The 18,414-nt window shown below is 31.8% G+C and overlaps 1 long non-coding RNA gene across 1 annotated transcript; it reads left to right on the top strand.

Annotated features, from left to right (window-relative positions):
* The first annotated feature begins 17,267 nt into the window (after nucleotides 1-17,267).
* Nucleotides 17,268-18,035, top strand: LOC126680495 (uncharacterized). The gene is made up of 2 exons (XR_007641188.1): nucleotides 17,268-17,344; nucleotides 17,828-18,035. It is a non-coding gene; the product is annotated as an uncharacterized LOC126680495 (long non-coding RNA).
* The last annotated feature ends 379 nt before the right edge of the window (nucleotides 18,036-18,414 follow it).

Here is an 18,414-nt window from a genome sequence, read left to right on the forward strand (position 1 = left end):
TTTCGTAATGTTTTAAACGTTTGGCTTATATAGCTAAAATGGGGAAACATTTGAATATGTTTCATGACGTTTATATACGTTTTTCTTCAATTGCTAAAAAGGTGAAGCACTTGGATTTGTTTCATAACGTTTGTGAACGTCTGGCTTTGTTTTGTAATGTTTTTAAACGTTTTGCTTAAATTGCTAAAAGGGTAAAACGTTTGGATTTGTTTCGTAACGTTTTAAACGTATGGTTTTGTTTCCCATCGTTTGTCTTAAATCGCTAAAAAAGTGAAACGTTTAGATCTATCTAGTAACATTTGTAAACGATTGGCTTAAATCGCTAAAATTGGAAAAAGTTTCGATTTGTTTCAAAACGTTTGTAAACGTTTGGCTGAAATCGCTAGAAAGGTGAAACATTTGGATTTTTTTCGTAATGTTTCTAAACGTTTGGCTTAAATTGCTAAAAAGGTGAGCTTGGATTTGTTTCGAAAAATGAAACGTTTATTTTTGTTCCGTAACGTTTGTAAACGTTTGACTTAAATCACTAAAAAGGTGAAACGTTTTGATTTCTAATAAGGACATTTGGATTTATATCGTAACGTTTATAAACGTTTGGCTTAAATCGCTAAAAATTTGGAATGTTTTGGTTTTATTTCGTAAAATTTGTAAGCGTTTGGCTTAAATTGCTAAAAAAGTGAAACGTTTAGATTTTTTTCGTATCGTTTGTAAATGTTTGACTGATATCGTTAAATAGGTGAAACGTTTTAATTTATTTCGTAATGTTTGTAAACGTTTGGCTTCAATCGCTAAAAAAGGTGAAACATTTGGATTTGTTTCGTAACATTTGTTAACGTTTGACTTAAATTGCTAAAAAGGTGAAACGTTTGGATTTGTTTCGTAACATTTGTAAACGTTTGACTTAAATCGCTAAAAAGGAGAAACATTTGGATTTGTTTTGTAACGTTTGTAAGCATTTGGCGTAAATAAGTAAAAAGATGAAATTTGGTTTTGTTGCGTAACGTTTGTAAACGTTCGGCTTAAATCGCTAAAAATGAGGAACGTTTGTTTTTTTCCGTAACGTTAATAAACGTTTGGCTTAAATCGCTAAAAAGATGTAACTTCTGGATTTATTTCGTAACGTTTGTAAACTTTTGGCTTAATAGCTAAAAATGTGAAACATTCGGATTTGTTTCGTAACATTTGTAAACGTTTGGCATAAATTGCTAAAAATGTGAAATGTTTGGATTTGTTTCGTAGCGTTAAAAACGTTTGGATTTGTTTCGAAACGTTTGGATTCGTTTCGTAACGTTTGTAAATGTTTGGCTTCAATCACTAAAAAGGTGAAACATTTGGATTTGTTTCATAACGTTCGTAGATGTTTGGCTTAAATTGCTAAAAAGGGGAAACGCTTTAATTTGTTTCGTAACGTTTGTAACCGTTTGGCTTTAATCGCTAAAAAGCAGAAACGTTTGGATTTGTTTCGTAACGTTTGTAAACGTTTGGCTTAAATCGCTAAAGAGGTGAAATGTTTGGATTTGTTTCGTAACATTTTAAACGTTTGGATAAAATTGCTAAAAAGGGGAAACGTTTCAATTTGTTTCGTAACGTTTGTAAACGTTTGGCTTAAACTGCTAAAAAGGTGACACGTTTGGATTTGTTTCGTAACCTTTGTAAAATTGTGGCTTGAATCGCTAAAAGGTGAAGTGTTTGGTTTTTTCCGCAATGTTTATAAACGTTTGGCTTAAATCGCTAAAAAGGTAAAACATTTGGATTTGTTTTGTAACGTTTTCCTTAAATCGCTAAAAAAGTGAAACGTTTGGTTTTGTTTTGTAACGTTTGTAAATGTTTAGCTTAAATCGCTAAATAGGTGAAACGTTTGGATTTGTTTTGTAACGTTTATAAACGTTTGGCTTAAATCGCTAAAAATATCAAATGTTTGGCTTTGTTTCGTAACGTTTGAAAACATTCGGCTTAAATCGCTAGAAAGGTGAAACGTTTGGTTTTGTTCCGAAACATTTGTACACGTTCGGCTTAAATCGCTAAAAATGTGAAACGTTTGTTTTTGTTCCTTTACGTTTGTAAACGTTTGGCTTAAATCGCTAAAAAGGTGAAACGTTTGGTTTTGTTTCATAATTTTTGTCAACGTTTGTCTTAAATATCTAAAAAGGTGAAACATTAAGATTTGTTTCGTAACGTTTGTAAACGTTTGGCTTAAACCGCTAAAAAGGTGAAACATTTGGTTTTGTTTCTTAACTTTTGTCAACGTTTAGCTTAAATCGCTAAAAAGGTGAAACGTTTGGATTTGTTTTGTAACATTTGTAAACATTTGGCTTAACTTTCTAAAAAGGTGAAACGTTTGGATTTTTTTCGTTACGTATTAAACATTTGGATTTGCTTCGTAACGTTTGTAAACGTTTGGCTTCAATCGCTAAAAAGGGGAAACGTTTGGATTTGTTTCGTAGCGTTTGTAAACGTTTAGCTTAAATCGCTAAAAAGGTGAAATGTTTGGATTTGTTTCGTAACGTTTGTAAACGTTTGACTTAAATTGCTAAAATGGGAATGCTTTGGTTTTGTTTCATAATGTTTGTAAACGTTTTCCTTTAATTGCTAAAAAGGTGAAACGTTTGGTTTTGTATTGTAACTTTTGTAATCGTTTGGCTTAAATTGCTAAAAATGGGAAACATTTGGATTTGTTTTATAACGTTTGTAAATGTTTGGCTTAATTCGCTAAAAAGGTGAAACGTTTGGATTTATTTCGTAACGTTTGTAAACGTTTGGCTTAAATTGCTAAAAAGGTGAAACGCTTTGATTTGTTTCGCAACGTTTTAAACGTTTGGCTTAAATTGCTAAAAAGGTGAAACGTTTATTTTTGTTCCGTAACGTTTGTAAAGGTTTGACTTAAACCACTAAAAAGGTGAAACGTTTTGATTTGTTTCGTAACGTTTTAAATGTTAGGATTTATTTTGTAACGTTTGTAAACGTTGGGCTTAAATCGGTAAAAATGTGAAATGTTTTGGATTTGTTTCGTAACGTTAATAAATGTTTGGCTTAAATTGTTAAAAAGGAGAAACATTTGGATTTATATCGTAACGTTTGTAAACGTTTGGCTTAAATCTCTAAAAATTTGAAAAGTTTGGTTTTATTTCGTAAAGTTTGTAAGCGTTTGGCTTAAATTGCTAAAAAGGTAAAACGCTTGGATTTGTTTCGTAACGTTTGTAAACGTTTGGCTGATATCGCTGAATAGGTGAAACTTTTGGATTTATTTCATAATTTTTGTAAACGTTTGGGTTCAATCGCTAAAAAGGTGAAACATTTGGATTTGTTTCGTAACATTTGTAAACTTTTGGCTTAAATTGCTAAAAAGGTGAAACGTTTGGATTTGTTTCGTAATGTTTGTAAATGTTTGACTTAAATCGCTAAAAAGGAGAAATGTTTGGATTTGTTTTGTAGCATTTGTAAATGTTTGGCTTAAATTGCTAAAAAGGAGAAACGTTTGGATTCTTTTCGTAATGTTTTAAACGATTGTCTTAAATCGTTAAAATGGGGAAACATTTGGATTTGATTCGTGACGTTTGTAAACGTTTGGCTTAAATTGCTAAAAAGGTGAAACGCTTGGATTTTTTTCGTAACGTTTATAAACCTTTGACTTTATTTTGTAACGTTTGTAAACGTTTGGCTTAAATTGCTAAAAAGGTAAAACGTTTGGATTTGTTTCGTAACGTTTTAAATGTATGATTTTGTTTTGCATCGTTTGTTAAAGTTCGGCTTAAATTGCTAAAAAGGTGAAACGTTTAGATTTGTTTAGTAAATTTGTAAACGTTTGTCTTAAATCGCTAAAATTGGAAAACGTTTGGATTTTTTTCGTAACATTTGGCTTAAATAGCTAAAAAGGTGAAACGTTTGGATTTTTTTTGTAATGTTCGTAAACGTTTGGCTTAAATTGCTAAAAAGAGGAAAAGTTTATTTTTGTTTCGTAACGTTTGTAAACGTTTGACTTAAATCACTAAAAAGGTGAAACATTTTAATTTGTTTCGTAAGTTTTAAATGTTAGGATTTTTTGTAACGTTTGTAAACGTTTGGCTTAAATCGGTAAAAAGGTGAAACGTTTGGATTTGTTTCGTAACGTTTGTAAACGTTTATCTTAAATTGCTAAAAAGGAGAAACATTTGGATTTATATCGTAATGTTTGTAAACGTTTGACTTAAATCGCTAAAATTTTGAAACGTTTGGTTTTATTTCGTAAAGTTTGTAAGCGTTTGGCTAAAATTGCTAAAAAGGTGAAACATTTTGATTTGTTTCATAACGTTTTAAATGTTAGGATTTGTTTTGTAACATTTGTAAACGTTTGGCTTAAATCGGTAAAAAGGTGAAACGCTTGGATTTTTTCGTATCGTTTGTAAATGTTTGACTAATATTGTTAAATAGGTGAAACGTTTTAATTTATTTCGTAATATTTGTAAACGTTTGGCTTCAATCGCTAAAAAAGGTGAAACATTTGGATTTGTTTCGTAACGTTTGCAAACGTTTGACTTAAATTGCTAAAAAGGTGAAACGTTTGGATTTGTTTCATAACGCTTGTAAACGTTTGGCTTAAATCGCTAAAAAGGAGAAACGTTTGGATTTATTTTGTAATGTTTGTAAACGTTTGGCTTAAATAAGTAAAAAGATGAAACGTTTGATTTTGTTTCGTAACGTTTGTTAACGTTAGACTTAAATCGCTAAAAATGTGGAACGTTTGTTATTTTATATAACGTTAATAAATGTTTGGCCTAAATCGCTAAAAAGATGTAACGTTTGGATTTATTTCGTAACATTTGTAAACGTTTGTCTTGTATTTAATTCGTAACGTTTGTAAACTTTTGGCTTAATCACTAAAAATGTGAAACACTTGGATTTGTTTCGGAACGTTTGTAAACGTTTGGCTTAAATTGCTAATAATGAGAAACGTTTGGATTTATTTTGTAACGTTAAAAACGTTTTGATTTGTTTCGTAAAGTTTGTAAACGTTTGGCTTCAATCACTAAAAAGGTGAAACGTTTGGATTTGTTTCGTAACGTTTGTAAATGTTTGGCTTAAATTGCTAAAAAGGGGAAGCGCTTGAATTTTTTTCGTAAAGTTTGTAAACGTTTGGCTTTAATTGCTAAAAAGCATAAACGTTTGGATTTGTTTCGTAACGTTTGTAAACGTTTGACTTAAATCGCTAAGGAGGTGAAACGTTCAGATTTGTTTCGTAACATTTTAAACGTTTGGATAAAATTGCTAAAAAGGTAAAACGTTTCGATTTGTTTCGTAACGTTTGTAAACGTTTGGCTTAAACTGCTAAAAAGGTGACACGTTTGGATTAGTTTCGTAACCTTTGTAAACTTTTGGCTTGAATCGCTAAAAAGGTGAAGCGTTTGGTTTGTTTTTCGTAATGTTTATAAACGTTTGGCTTAAATCGCTAAAAAGGTAAAACATTTGGATTTGTTTTGTTACGTTTGCCTTAAATCGCTAAAAAATTGAAGCGTTTGGTTTTGTTTCGTAATGTTTGTAAATGTTTGGCTTAAATCGCTAAATGGGTGAAACGTTTTGATTTGTTTTGTAACGTTTGTAAACGTTTGGCTTAAATCGCTAAAAATATCTAACGTTTGGCTTTGTTTCGTAACGTTTGTAAACGTTCGGCCTAAATTGCTAAAAAGGTGAAACGTTTGGTTTTGTTCCGTAACATTTGTTTACGTTCGGCTTAAATCGCTAAAAATGTGAAACACTTGTTTTTGTTCCGTAACGTTTGTAAATGTTTGTCTTAAACCGCTAAAAAGGTGAAACGTTTGATTTTGTTTCATAACTTTTGTCAACGTTTGCCTTAAATCTCTAAAAAGGTGAAATATTTGGATTTGTTTTGTAACATTTGTAAACATTTGGCTTAATCTGCTAAAAGGTGAAACGTTTGGTTTTGTTTCATAACTTTTGTCAACGTTTAGCTTAAATCGCTAAAAAGGTGAAACGTTTTGATTTGTTTTGTAACATTTGTAACCGTTTGGCTTAAATCGCTAAAAAGGGGAAACGTTTGGATTTTTTTCGTTACGTTTTAAAGGTTTGGATTTGTTTCGTAACGTTTGTAAACGTTTGGCTTAAATTGCTAAAAAGTTCAATCGCTTGGAATTGTTTTGTAACGTTTGTTAACGTTTAGCTTTGTTTCATAACATTTGTAAACGTTTAATTTCAATCGCTAAAAAGGTGGAACATTTGGATTTGTTTCGTAATGTTTGTAAACGTTTGGCTTATATTGCTGAAAAGGTGAAACGCTTGGATTTGTTTTGTAGCGTTTGTAAACCTTTGGCTTAAATTGCTAAAACGGTGAAATGTTTAGATTTGTTTCGAAGAATTTCTAAATGTATCGCTTAAATTGCTAAAAAGGGGAAACGTTTGTATTCTTTTCGTAATGTTTTAAACGTTTGGCTTAAATTGCTAAAATGGGAAAACGATTGGATTTGTATCATGACGTTTGTAAACGTTTGGCTTCAAATGCTAAAAAGGTGAAACGTTTGGATTTGTTTCGTAACTTTTTAAACAAATGGTTTTGTTTCGTATCGTTTTTAAAAGTTTGGCTTAAATCCTTAAAAAGGTGAAACGTTTGGATTTGATTAATAACATTTGTAAACGTTTGGCTTAAATGGCTAAAATTGGAAAACGTTTGGATTTGTTTTGTAACGTTTGTAAACGTCTGTATTAAACCGCTAAAAAGGGAAAACATTTGAATTTTGTTCGTAATGTTTGCAAACGTTTGGCTTAAATTGCTAAAAAGGTGAAACGCTTGGATTTGTTTCACAACGTTTTAAACGTTTGGTTTAAATTGTTAAAAAGGTGAAACGTTTATTTTTGTTCCGTAACATTTTTCAACGTTTGACTTAAATCACTAAAAAGGTGAAACATTTTGATTTGTTTCGTAACGTCTTAAATGTTAGGATTTGTTTTGTAACGTTTGTAAACGTTTGGCTTAAATTGCTAAAAAGGAGGTGAAACGTTCAGATTTGTTTCGTAACATTTTAAACGTTTGGATAAAATTGCTAAAAAGGTAAAATGTTTCGATTTGTTTCGTAACGTTTGTCTTAAACTGCTAAAAAGGTGACACGTTTTGATTAGTTTCGTAACCTTTGTAAACTTTTGGCTTGAATCGCTAAAAAGGTGAAGCGTTTGGTTTGTTTTTCGTAATGTTTATAAACGTTTGGCTTAAATCGCTAAAAAGGTAAAACATTTGGATTTGTTTTGTTACGTTTGCCTTAAATCGCTAAAAAAGTGAAGCGTTTGGTTTTGTTTCGTAATGTTTGTAAATGTTTGGCTTAAATCGCTAAATAGGTGAAACGTTTTGATTTGTTTTGTAACGTTTGTAAACGTTTGGCTTAAATCGCTAAAAAGGTGAAACGTTTGGATTTGTTTCGTAACGTTTGTAAACGTTTATCTTAAATTGCTAAAAAGGAGAAACATTTGGATTTATATCGTAATGTTTGTAAACGTTCGGCTTAAATCGCTAAAAATGTGAAACACTTGTTTTTGTTCCGTAACGTTTGTAAATGTTTGTCTTAAACCGCTAAAAAGGTGAAACGTTTGATTTTGTTTCATAACTTTTGTCAACGTTTGCCTTAAATCTCTAAAAAGGTGAAATATTTGGATTTGTTTTGTAACATTTGTAAACATTTGGCTTAATCTGCTAAAAGGTGAAACGCTTGGTTTTGTTTCATAACTTTTGTCAACATTTAGCTTAAATCGCTAAAAAGGTTAAACGTTTTGATTTGTTTTGTAACATTTGTAACCGTTTGGATTAAATCGCTAAAAAGGGGAAACGTTTGGATTTTTTTCGTTACGTTTTAAAGGTTTGCATTTGTTTCGTAACGTTTGTAAACGTTTGGCTTAAATTGCTAAAAAGTTCAATCGTTTGGAATTGTTTTGTAACGTTTGTTAACGTTTAGCTTTGTTTCATAACATTTGTAAACGTTTGATTTCAATCGCTAAAAAGGTGGAACGTTTGGATTTGTTTCGTAATGTTTGTAAACGTTTGGCTTATATTGCTGAAAAGGTGAAACGCTTGGATTTGTTTTGTAGCGTTTGTAAACCTTTGGCTTAAATTGCTAAAACGGTGAAATGTTTAGATTTGTTTCGAAGAATTTCTAAATGTATCGCTTAAATTGCTAAAAAGGGGAAACGTTTGTATTCTTTTCGTAATGTTTTAAACGTTTGGCTTAAATTGCTAAAATGGGAAAACGATTGGATTTGTATCATGACGTTTGTAAACGTTTGGATTAAATTGCTAAAAAGGTTAAACGCTTGGATTTGTTTTGTAGCGTTTGTAAACGTTTGGCTTTGTTTTGTAACGTTTGTAAACGTTTGGCTTAAAATGCTAAAAATGTGAAACGTTTGGATTTGTTTCGTAACTTTTTAAACGAATGGTTTTGTTTCGTATTGTTTATAAAAATTTGGCTTAAATCCTTAAAAAGGTGAAACGTTTGGATTTGATTAGTAACATTTGTAAACGTTTGGCTTAAATGGCTAAAATTGGAAAACGTTTGGATTTGTTTTGTAACGTTTGTAAACGTCTGGAATAAATCGCTAAAAAGGGAAAACATTTGGATTTTGTTCGTAATGTTTGCAAACGTTTGGCTTAAATTGCTAAAAAGGTGAAACGCTTGGATTTGTTTCACAACGTTTTAAACTTTTGGTTTAAATTGTTAAAAAGGTGAAACGTTTATTTTTGTTCCGTAACATTTTTCAACGTTTGACTTAAATCACTAAAAAGGTGAAACATTTTGATTTGTTTCGTAATGTCTTAAATGTTAGGATTTGTTTTGTAACGTTTGTAAATGTTTGGCTTAAATCGGTAAAAAGGTGAAACGTTTGGATTTGTTTCGTAACGTTTATAAATGTTTGGCTTAAATTGCTAAAAAGGAGAAACATTTGGATTTATATCGTAACGTTTGTAAACGTTTGGCTTAAATCACTAAAAATTTGAAACGTTTGGTTTTATTTCGTAAAGTTTGTAATCGTTTGGCTTAAATTGCAAAAAAGGGGAAACGCTTGGATTTCTTTTGTAACGTTTGTAAACGTTTGGCTGATATCACTAAATAGGGGAAACGTTTCAATTTATTTCGTAATGTTTGTAAAGATTTGGCTTCAATCGCTAAAAAGGTGAAACATTTGGATTTGTTTCGTAAAGTTTGTAAATGTTTGGCTTAAATTGCTAAAAACGTGAAAAGTTTTGATTTGTTTCGTAACGTTTGTAAACGTTTGGCTTAAATCGGTAAAAATGAAAAATGTTTGGATTTGTTTCGTAGCGTTTCTAAAAGTTTGGCTTACATTGCTAAAAAGGAGAAACATTTGGATTCTTTTCGTAATGTTTTAAACGTTTGGCTTATATAGCTAAAATGGGGAAACATTTGAATATGTTTCATGACGTTTGTAAACGTTTTTCTTCAATTGCTAAAAAGGTGAAACACTTGGATTTGTTTCGTAACGTTTGTGAACGTCTGGCTTTGTTTTGTAATGTTTTTAAACGTTTGGCTTAAATTGCTAAAAGGGTAAAACGTTTGGATTTGTTTCGTAACGTTTTAAACGTATGGTTTTGTTTCGCATCGTTTGTCTTAAATCGCTAAAAAAGTGAAACGTTTAGATCCGTCTAGTAACATTTGTAAACGTTTGGCTTAAATCGCTAAAATTGGAAAAAGTTTCGATTTGTTTCAAAACGTTTGTAAACGTTTGGCTGAAATCGCTAGAAAGGTGAAACATTTGGATTTTTTTCGTAATGTTTCTAAACGTTTGGCTTAAATTGCTAAAAAGGTGAGCTTGGATTTGTTTCGAAAAATGAAACGTTTATTTTTGTTCCGTAACGTTTGTAAACGTTTGACTTAAATCACTAAAAAGGTGAAACGTTTTGATTTCTAATAAGGACATTTGGATTTATATCGTAACGTTTATAAACGTTTGGCTTAAATCGCTAAAAATTTGGAATGTTTTGGTTTTATTTCGTAAAGTTTGTAAGCGTTTGGCTTAAATTGCTAAAAAGGTGAAACGTTTAGATTTATTTTGTATCGTTTGTAAACGTTTGGCTGATATCGCTAAATAGGTGAAACGTTTGGATTTATTTCGTAATGTTTGTAAACTTTTGGCTTCAATCGCTAAAAAAGGTGAAACATTTGGATTTGTTTCGTAACATTTGTTAACGTTTGGCTTAAATTGCTAAAAAGGTGAAACGTTTGGATTTGTTTCGTAACATTTGTAAACGTTTGACTGAAATCGCTAAAAAGGAGAAACGTTTGGATTTGTTTTGTAACGTTTGTAAGCATTTGGCTTAAATAAGTAAAAAGATGAAATTTGGTTTTGTTGCGTAACGTTTGTAAACGTTCGGCTTAAATCGCTAAAAATGTGGAACATTTGTTTTTTCCGTAACGTTAATAAACATTTGGATTAAATCGCTAAAAAGATATAACTCTTGGATTTATTTCGTAACGTTTGTAAACTTTTGGCTTAATCGCTAAAAATGTAAAACATTCGGATTTGTTTCGTAACATTTGTAAACGTTTGGCTTAAATTGCTAAAAATGTGAAACCTTTGGATTTGTTTCGTAGCGTTAAAAACGTTTGGATTTGTTTCGAAACGTTTGGATTCATTTCGTAACGTTTGTAAACGTTTGGCTTCAACCACTAAAAAGGTGAAACGTTTGGATTTGTTTCGTAATGTTCGTAAATGTTTGGCTTAAATTGCTAAAAAGGGGAAACGCTTTAATTTGTTTCGTAACGTTTGTAACCGTTTGGCTTTAATCGCTAAAAAGCAGAAACGTTTGGATTTGTTTCGTAACGTTTGTAAACGTTTGGCTTAAATCGCTAAAGAGGTGAAATGTTTGGATTTGTTTCGTAACATTTTAAACGTTTGGATAAAATTGCTAAAAAGGTGAAACGTTTCGATTTGTTTCGTAACGTTTGTAAACGTTTGGCTTAAACTGCTAAAAAGGTGACACGTTTGGATTTGTTTCGTAACCTTTGTAAAATTGTGGCTTGAATCGCTAAAAGGTGAAGTGTTTGGTTTTTTTCCGCAATGTTTATAAACGTTTGGCTTAAATCGCTAAAAAGGTAAAACATTTGGATTTGTTTTGTAACGTTTTCCTTAAATCGCTAAAAAAGTGAAACGTTTGGTTTTGTTTTGTAACATTTGTAAATGTTTAGCTTAAATCGCTAAATAGGTGAAACGTTTGGATTTGTTTTGTAACGTTTATAAACGTTTGGCTTAAATCGCTAAAAATATCAAATGTTTGGCTTTGTTTCGTAACGTTTGAAAACTTTCGGCTTAAATCGCTAGAAAGGTGAAACGTTTGGTTTTGTTCCGAAACATTTGTACACGTTCGGCTTAAATCGCTAAAAATGTGAAACGTTTGTTTTTGTTCCTTTACGTTTGTAAACGTTTGGCTTAAATCGCTAAAAAGGTGAAACGTTTGGTTTTGTTTCATAATTTTTGTCAACGTTTGTCTTAAATATCTAAAAAGGTGAAACATTAAGATTTGTTTCGTAACGTTTGTAAACGTTTGGCTTCAACCGCTAAAAAGGTGAAACGTTTGGTTTTGTTTCTTAACTTTTGTCAACGTTTAGCTTAAATCGCTAAAAAGGTGAAACGTTTGGATTTGTTTTGTAACATTTGTAAACATTTGGCTTAACTTGCTAAAAAGGTGAAACGTTTGGATTTTTTTCATTACGTATTAAACGTTTGGATTTGTTTCGTAACGTTTGTAAACGTTTGGCTTCAATCGCTAAAAAGGGGAAACGTTTGGATTTGTTTCGTAGCGTTTGTAAACGTTTAGCTTAAATCGCTAGAAAGGTGAAATGTTTGGATTTGTTTCGTAACGTTTGTAAACGTTTGGCTTAAATTGCTAAAATGGGAATGCTTTGGTTTTGTTTCATAATGTTTGTAAACGTTTTCCTTTAATTGCTAAAAAGGTGTAACGTTTGGTTTTGTATTGTAACTTTTGTAATCGTTTGGCTTAAATTTCTAAAAATGGGAAACGTTTGGATTTGTTTCATAACGTTTGTAAATGTTTGGCTTAATTCGCTAAAAAGGTGAAACGTTTGGATTTATTTCGTAACGTTTGTAAACGTTTGGCTTAAATTGCTAAAAAGGTAAAACATTTGGATTTCTATCGTAACGTTTGTAAACGTTTGGCTTAAATCACTAAAAATGTGAAACATTTGGTTTTGCTTCGTAACGTTTGTAAGCGTTTTTCTTAAATTACTAAAAAGGTGGAACGCTTTGATTTGTTTCGTAATGTTTGTAAACATTTGGCTTAAATCGCTAAAAAGGTGAAACGTTTGGATTTGTTTTGTAATGTTTGTAAGAGTTTGGCTTAAATAGCTAAAAAGGTGAAACGTTTGGATTTGTTTCGTAACTTTTGTAAAGGTTTCGCTTAAAATTGCTAAAAAAAAGTGAAACGTTTGGATTTGTTTCGTAATGTTTGTAAACATTTGGCTTATATCATTAAAAAGGTGAAACATTTGGATTTGTTTTGTAACGTTTGTAAACGTTGGGCTTATTTTGCTAAAAAGGTGAAACGTTTTGTTTTGTTTCGTAACGTTTGTAAACGTTCTGCTTAAATCGCTAAAAATGTGAAACGTTTGTTTTTGTTCCCTAACGTTTATAAATGTTTGGCTTAATTCGCTAAAAAGGTGCAACGTCTGCATTTAGTTCGTAACGTTTGTAAATGTTTTGCTTGTATTTGTTTCATAACGTTTGCAAACGTTTGGCTTAATCGCTAAAAAGGTGAAACGCTTGGATTTGTTTCGTAACGTTTGTAAACGTTTGGCTTAAATTTCTAAAAATGTGAAACGTTTGGATTTGTTACGTAACGTTTTAAACATTTGGATTTGTTTCGAAACGTTTGGATTTGTTTCGTAACGTTTGGCTTAAATCCCTAAAAAAGGGAAACGTTTGGATTTCTTTTGTAAAGTTTGTAAACTCTTGGCTTAAATCACTAAAAAGTGGAAACGATTGGATTTGTTTCGTAACGTTTGTAAACATTTTGCTTCAATCGCTTAAAAGGTAAAACATTTGGATTTGTTCTATAAAGTTTGTAAAAGTTTGGCTTAAATAGCTAAAAAGGTGAAACGTTTGGATTTGTTTCGTAACGTTTTAAACGTTTGGATTAAATTACTAAAAAGGTGAAACGTTTGGATTTATTTCATAATGTTTCTAAATGTTTGGATTAAATTTCTAAAACGGTGATAATGTTTTGATTTCTTTCATAACCTTTGTAAACATTTGGCTTAAATCGCTAAAAAGGTGAAGAGATTGGTTTTGTTTCCTAACGTTTGTATACGTTTGGCTTAAATCGCTAAAAAGGCAAAACATTTGGATTTGTTTTCTAAAGTTTGGCTTAAATCTCTAAAAATGTGAAAAGTTTGGTGTCATTATGTAACGTTTTAAACGTTTGGCTTTGTTTCGAAACGTTAATAAACGTTTGGGTTCAATAGCAAAAAACGTGAAACGTTTGGATTTGTTTAATTGCGTTTGTAAACGTTTGGCTTAAATCGCTAAAAAAGTGAAACGTTTGGATTTGTTTTATAACGCTTGTAAACGTTTGGCTTAAAATGCTAAAATAGGGAAAGGTTTAGCTTTGTTTCGTAATGTTTGTAAACGTTTGGGCTAAATCACTAAAAAGGGGAAACATTTGGATTTTTTTCATAACGTTTGTAAACGTTTGGTTTCAATCGGTAAAAAGGTGAAACGTTTTGATTTATTTCGTAACGTTTGAAAACGTTTGGCTTAAATTGCTATAAAGGTGAAACGTTTGGATTTGTTTTGTAACGTTTGTAAAAGTTTGGCTTAAATCGCTAAAATAGGAAAACATTTGAATTTGCTTTGTAACGTTTGTAAACATTTGGCTAAAATCGCTGAAATGGGGAATCGTTTGGATTTTTTTCATAGCGTTTATAAACGTTTGACTTAAATCGGTAAAATGGTGAAACGTTTTGATTTGTTTCATAACATTTGTAAACGTCCAGCTTAAATTGCTAAAACGGGGAAACGTTTGGATTTGTTTTGTAACGTTTGTAGACGATTGGATTAAATCGTTAAAATGGGGAAACGTTTGGATTTGTTGCGTAACGTTTGGCTACAATCGCTAAAAATGTGAAATGTTTGGATTTGTTTCGTAACGTTTTAAACGTTTTATTTTGTTTCGTATCGTTTATAAACGGTTAGCTTAAATAGCTAAAAAGTTGAAACGTTTGGTTTTGTTTCGTAACGTTTGTAAACGTTATGCTTAAATCACGAAAAAGGTGAAACATTTGGATTTGTTTCGTAACGTTTGTAAACGTTTGGCTTAAATTGCTAAAAAAGTGAATCGTTTGGATTTGTTTTGTAACGTTTGTAAACATTTAGCTTAAATCGCTAAAAAGGTGAAACGTTTGGATTTGTTTCCTAACCTTTGTAAACGTTTGACTTAAATCGCCAAAAAGGTGAAACGTTTGGATTTGTTTCGTAACATTTTAAACGTTTGGATTTGTTTCATAACGTTAATAAACATTACGAAACAAATCCAAACGTTTCACCTTTTTAGTGGTTTAAGCCAAACCTTTACAAACCTTACGAAACAAATCCAAATGCTTCACCTTTTTAGCAATTTAAACCAAACGTTTAAAAACGTTACGAAACAAATTGAAATGTTTCTCCATTTTAGCGATTTAAGCTAAACGTTTACAAACGTTATGAAACAAATTCAAACGTTTAAAATGTTACGAAACCCTTTTTAGCAATTTAAGTCAAACGTTTACAAACGTTACAAAACAAATCCAAGCGTTTCACCTTTTTAGAAATTTAAGCAAAACATTTGCAAACATTACGAAACAAATCCAAATGTTTCACCTTTTTAGTAATTTAAGCCAAACGTTTACAAACGTTACGAAACAAAACTAAACGTTTAAAACGTTACAAAACAAATCCAAACGTTTTACATTTTTAGCGATTTAAGCCAATAATTTACAAACGTTATGAAACAAAGACAAACATTTACAAACTTTACGAAACAAATCCAAGCTTTTCATCTTTTTAGCAATTTAAGCCAAACGTTTACAAACGTTATGAAACAAAACCAAACGTTTCACCTTTTTAGCAATTTAAGCCAAACGTTTACAAACGTTACGAAACAAATTCAAATGTTTCACCTTTTTAGCAATTTAAGCCAAACGAAAACAAAGGTTATGAAACAAAACAAAAAGTTTCCGAATTTAATTCGTAAAGTTTGTTAACATTTGCCTTAAATTACTAAAAAGGGGAAACATTTGGTTTTGTTTCGTACCGGTTGTAAATTGTAATATCCCGTAAAAATTTTAATTTTATTTTGTTAATTTCCGACGTGGTTCCGGAGGTGTTTTGAGGGGTATTTAAAGTTTCGTAAATTTTTGTGGTTTGATTCATTTTTGGTTCAGTTTTAAAAAAAAAAAAAAAAAAAAGATTTTCTTCTTGGGATGTGGTTCAACCGAAGTGGTTGAACCACTTCTGGTTAACTCAGGTCTCAACCGAGACCTGAGATATATTGGTGATTCTCGTTCGAGAATCCAAGGATTCTCGAACGAGAATCCTTTTTCTGGCCTGTTCCCGTTCGGGAACAGGCCCATTCTCGAACGGGAACAGACCAAATGTGGCCATTCCCGTTCGTGAATGGTAGCAGCCCATAGGACCCTTCCATCCGGCCCTGTTCGCACTCGTTTTCGACCCATCTCCTCTCGATATTTAAAGTCGACTTCTAAACAGAAAATCTTCACCACTCATCACTGAAACCCTAGCCGTTTTCCGCTTGTCATTTCGCTGAGTATCGAAGCTGATATCACCTGCCAAAGATCGCTGTCCGGTAAGTTTTCTGATTTCTTGAATTTCCAGATTTTGTTCTTGAACGGCATTACGTAATTTGGTTCGTTCTCTCTCGTTTCTAGATCGAAATCAGAACCGTTTGATTCCAGACGATCTGGACTCACGTATCTACGTTTCCCTACCTCATTTTCGCTGAACGGTACGCCGTCGATCTCGTTTCAATCGCCGTACGGTTTCCGTTTTCTGTTTGCCTATTATCTGCTCTTGGTTTTATGTTTCTGCCGAGTCCTTGTGTGAGTTTTGGATTTGGTTTTGCTTAGTTTTGGTTATAAATCCTTTGGGTCTTTATTAGTTTAAGCTTTCGATTTGTTTCAGTCCATCATTCTGAGGTTATTCTTCGTAAGTTTGGATCGGTTTCTGCCGAATGTAACATGTGGTTTTGTTCTTCTTTTGAATTGGAAAATGCCGTGGTTGTGTAGTAGTTAAATGGTGTGATGTTTATGATTTGGTTTTAATGTGAAATTCATTTTGAATTTGGAAAACTTAAAGGTTCATAATCTATGTTTTTGGTTTCTGTTTTGAATTGGGCATGGCGGGTCTACTGGTTGTTTGAATTAGGAAGATGATGGCTTAATAGCCACTTTAGCCACCAAGTTATTTTGCTTAAATAAAATCAATCCTTTAAGTTTAACTTTAACTAATAACTTGGGTTTTATTTTGAATATAAATTAAATAGTGGAAATGATAGATAATCATAAATTAAGTTAATATAATTACTCGGGTAATTATATTTGTTTTCAAATGTCGTTTTGTCAAAAGTTGGCTAAATTACAATTTAGCCCCTAAACTTATTTTATAATTTAATTAAATGGATTCTTGGTTGGTTACTTCATATTTTATCTTAATTATAAAACAAGAGCTAATAATCGAGTTTGAATATCAAATTGGCTAAATTACAATTTAGTCCCTAATTGGCAAAAGTACAGTTTAGTCCCTTATTGGCTAAAGTGCAATTTAGTCCCTAAACTTTTATTTGACTTATATGATTAAGTTTTTGGGGTTGTAACTTGGGTTACTTGAAATTGAAGTTATTGAGTTCCGCTTTTAAAATGGATTATTATTTTGTTAAATTGTTTTATAAAGATAAACTCGGGTTTATATTTGATAAACGTTTTGAGTCGGATTAGACTTGGGTCATCCGACAAGTGAGGTTAGCTTGGTAGTTATTGGTAACTCGGCTAACCCACTATTTGGAAATTATTTGTTATTTAAAGTTATTAAATAATATTTATAAATTGGATTTAAGCGGGAACTCAATAGACTTATATTAATTGGGCTTTATTACCGTTTGGATATATTTGTGTTACTTGGATTGTTATTTACTACATGTTAATTGTGCTAGTCTTATGTGGTGTCTAGTACTCTTTAGAGTTAGGGTCTGATTTTAATAATTATTTTATTTGTCTAGACTCGTCTACTGTTCGTGCTTCAGAGGCGAACCAGAGTTAGTTGCTTGCCGGTATTTCACGCGGATTAGCAAGCAGTGAGTTTATATTTACTATTTACTGCTTTATTAAGTAAATTGTTATTTTAATATTAAATATATATACTGTACGTATATTTCGAACTGTTTTTATATTATGGCTCTTAGTTGGAACGTGCTACCTAATGGGCATCATTAGGACTGCGTGCGCACCGGTATTGATCTGGGTAAGGTATATATGGAAATGTGGTAACTCGGTGCGAGCATAGCTCTCGGGACCAGGTAGAGTAACTCGGTGTAGCTCAGCTCTCGGGACTCTGGTATAAGTGTGGTTAGTGGTAACTCGGTGTAGCTCAGCTCTCGGGACCAGACCTATTGGATTATGGTTATTATTTAGAATTGTGGATTAGGGTTCCAACTATTATCCGTAATATCGTTATTAAATGTTTTAAACGTTTTAAAGGTTTTCCACTTAATAAATGTAGATAGTGGTATGAACTCATCTCAGTATATCTGACCCCGTTGTTTTCCCAATTTTCCCAGGGTTATGATCTGAGAGAGTCGGGTGATCTCCGCATTTACTTTTCCTCGGAGGTTCCATTATTTTGATATACTGTCAAACTATTTTATTCTTAGACCGCAGTAGTTGACTAGACGTCTTTACTATTATTACAGTTGTTTTGTCGGATTGGTTCGACTGGTTATATTGCTTTGGCATGTTATATTATTATATCGGTTTATGACAAATCTATTTTAGACTTAGAATTGAATATGTATGTTATATTAACTGTTGATTACTATAACTGCTAGTTTAGGCTGAAGTCTCGGTTGCCCCCGAGCATTGGTTTTATGCAGGTTTATGTATTTATGTGTTAAATGTTAGGCTAGCTACGGGTTTCGGTACTACATTACCCATACCCTAGCGCCGGTCGCGATTCATGAAAATGGGTCGTGACAAACTTGGTATCAGAGCTTTGGTTTCAAACCAAGGCCATTGCTTGCTATGTGTTTACTCTGTTAAGTTTGGTTGTGTCTTAGGAACTACTGCGGATATAGGATTCTGTCATGTCTTTAAAAACGTCATCTATTGATTTTAAAACATTCTGCCTACGCCAATAGGATTGCGTCGA

The sequence above is a fragment of the Mercurialis annua genome, linkage group LG5 (genome assembly GCF_937616625.2).
Source record: "Mercurialis annua linkage group LG5, ddMerAnnu1.2, whole genome shotgun sequence".
Classification (NCBI taxonomy): domain Eukaryota; kingdom Viridiplantae; phylum Streptophyta; class Magnoliopsida; order Malpighiales; family Euphorbiaceae; genus Mercurialis; species Mercurialis annua.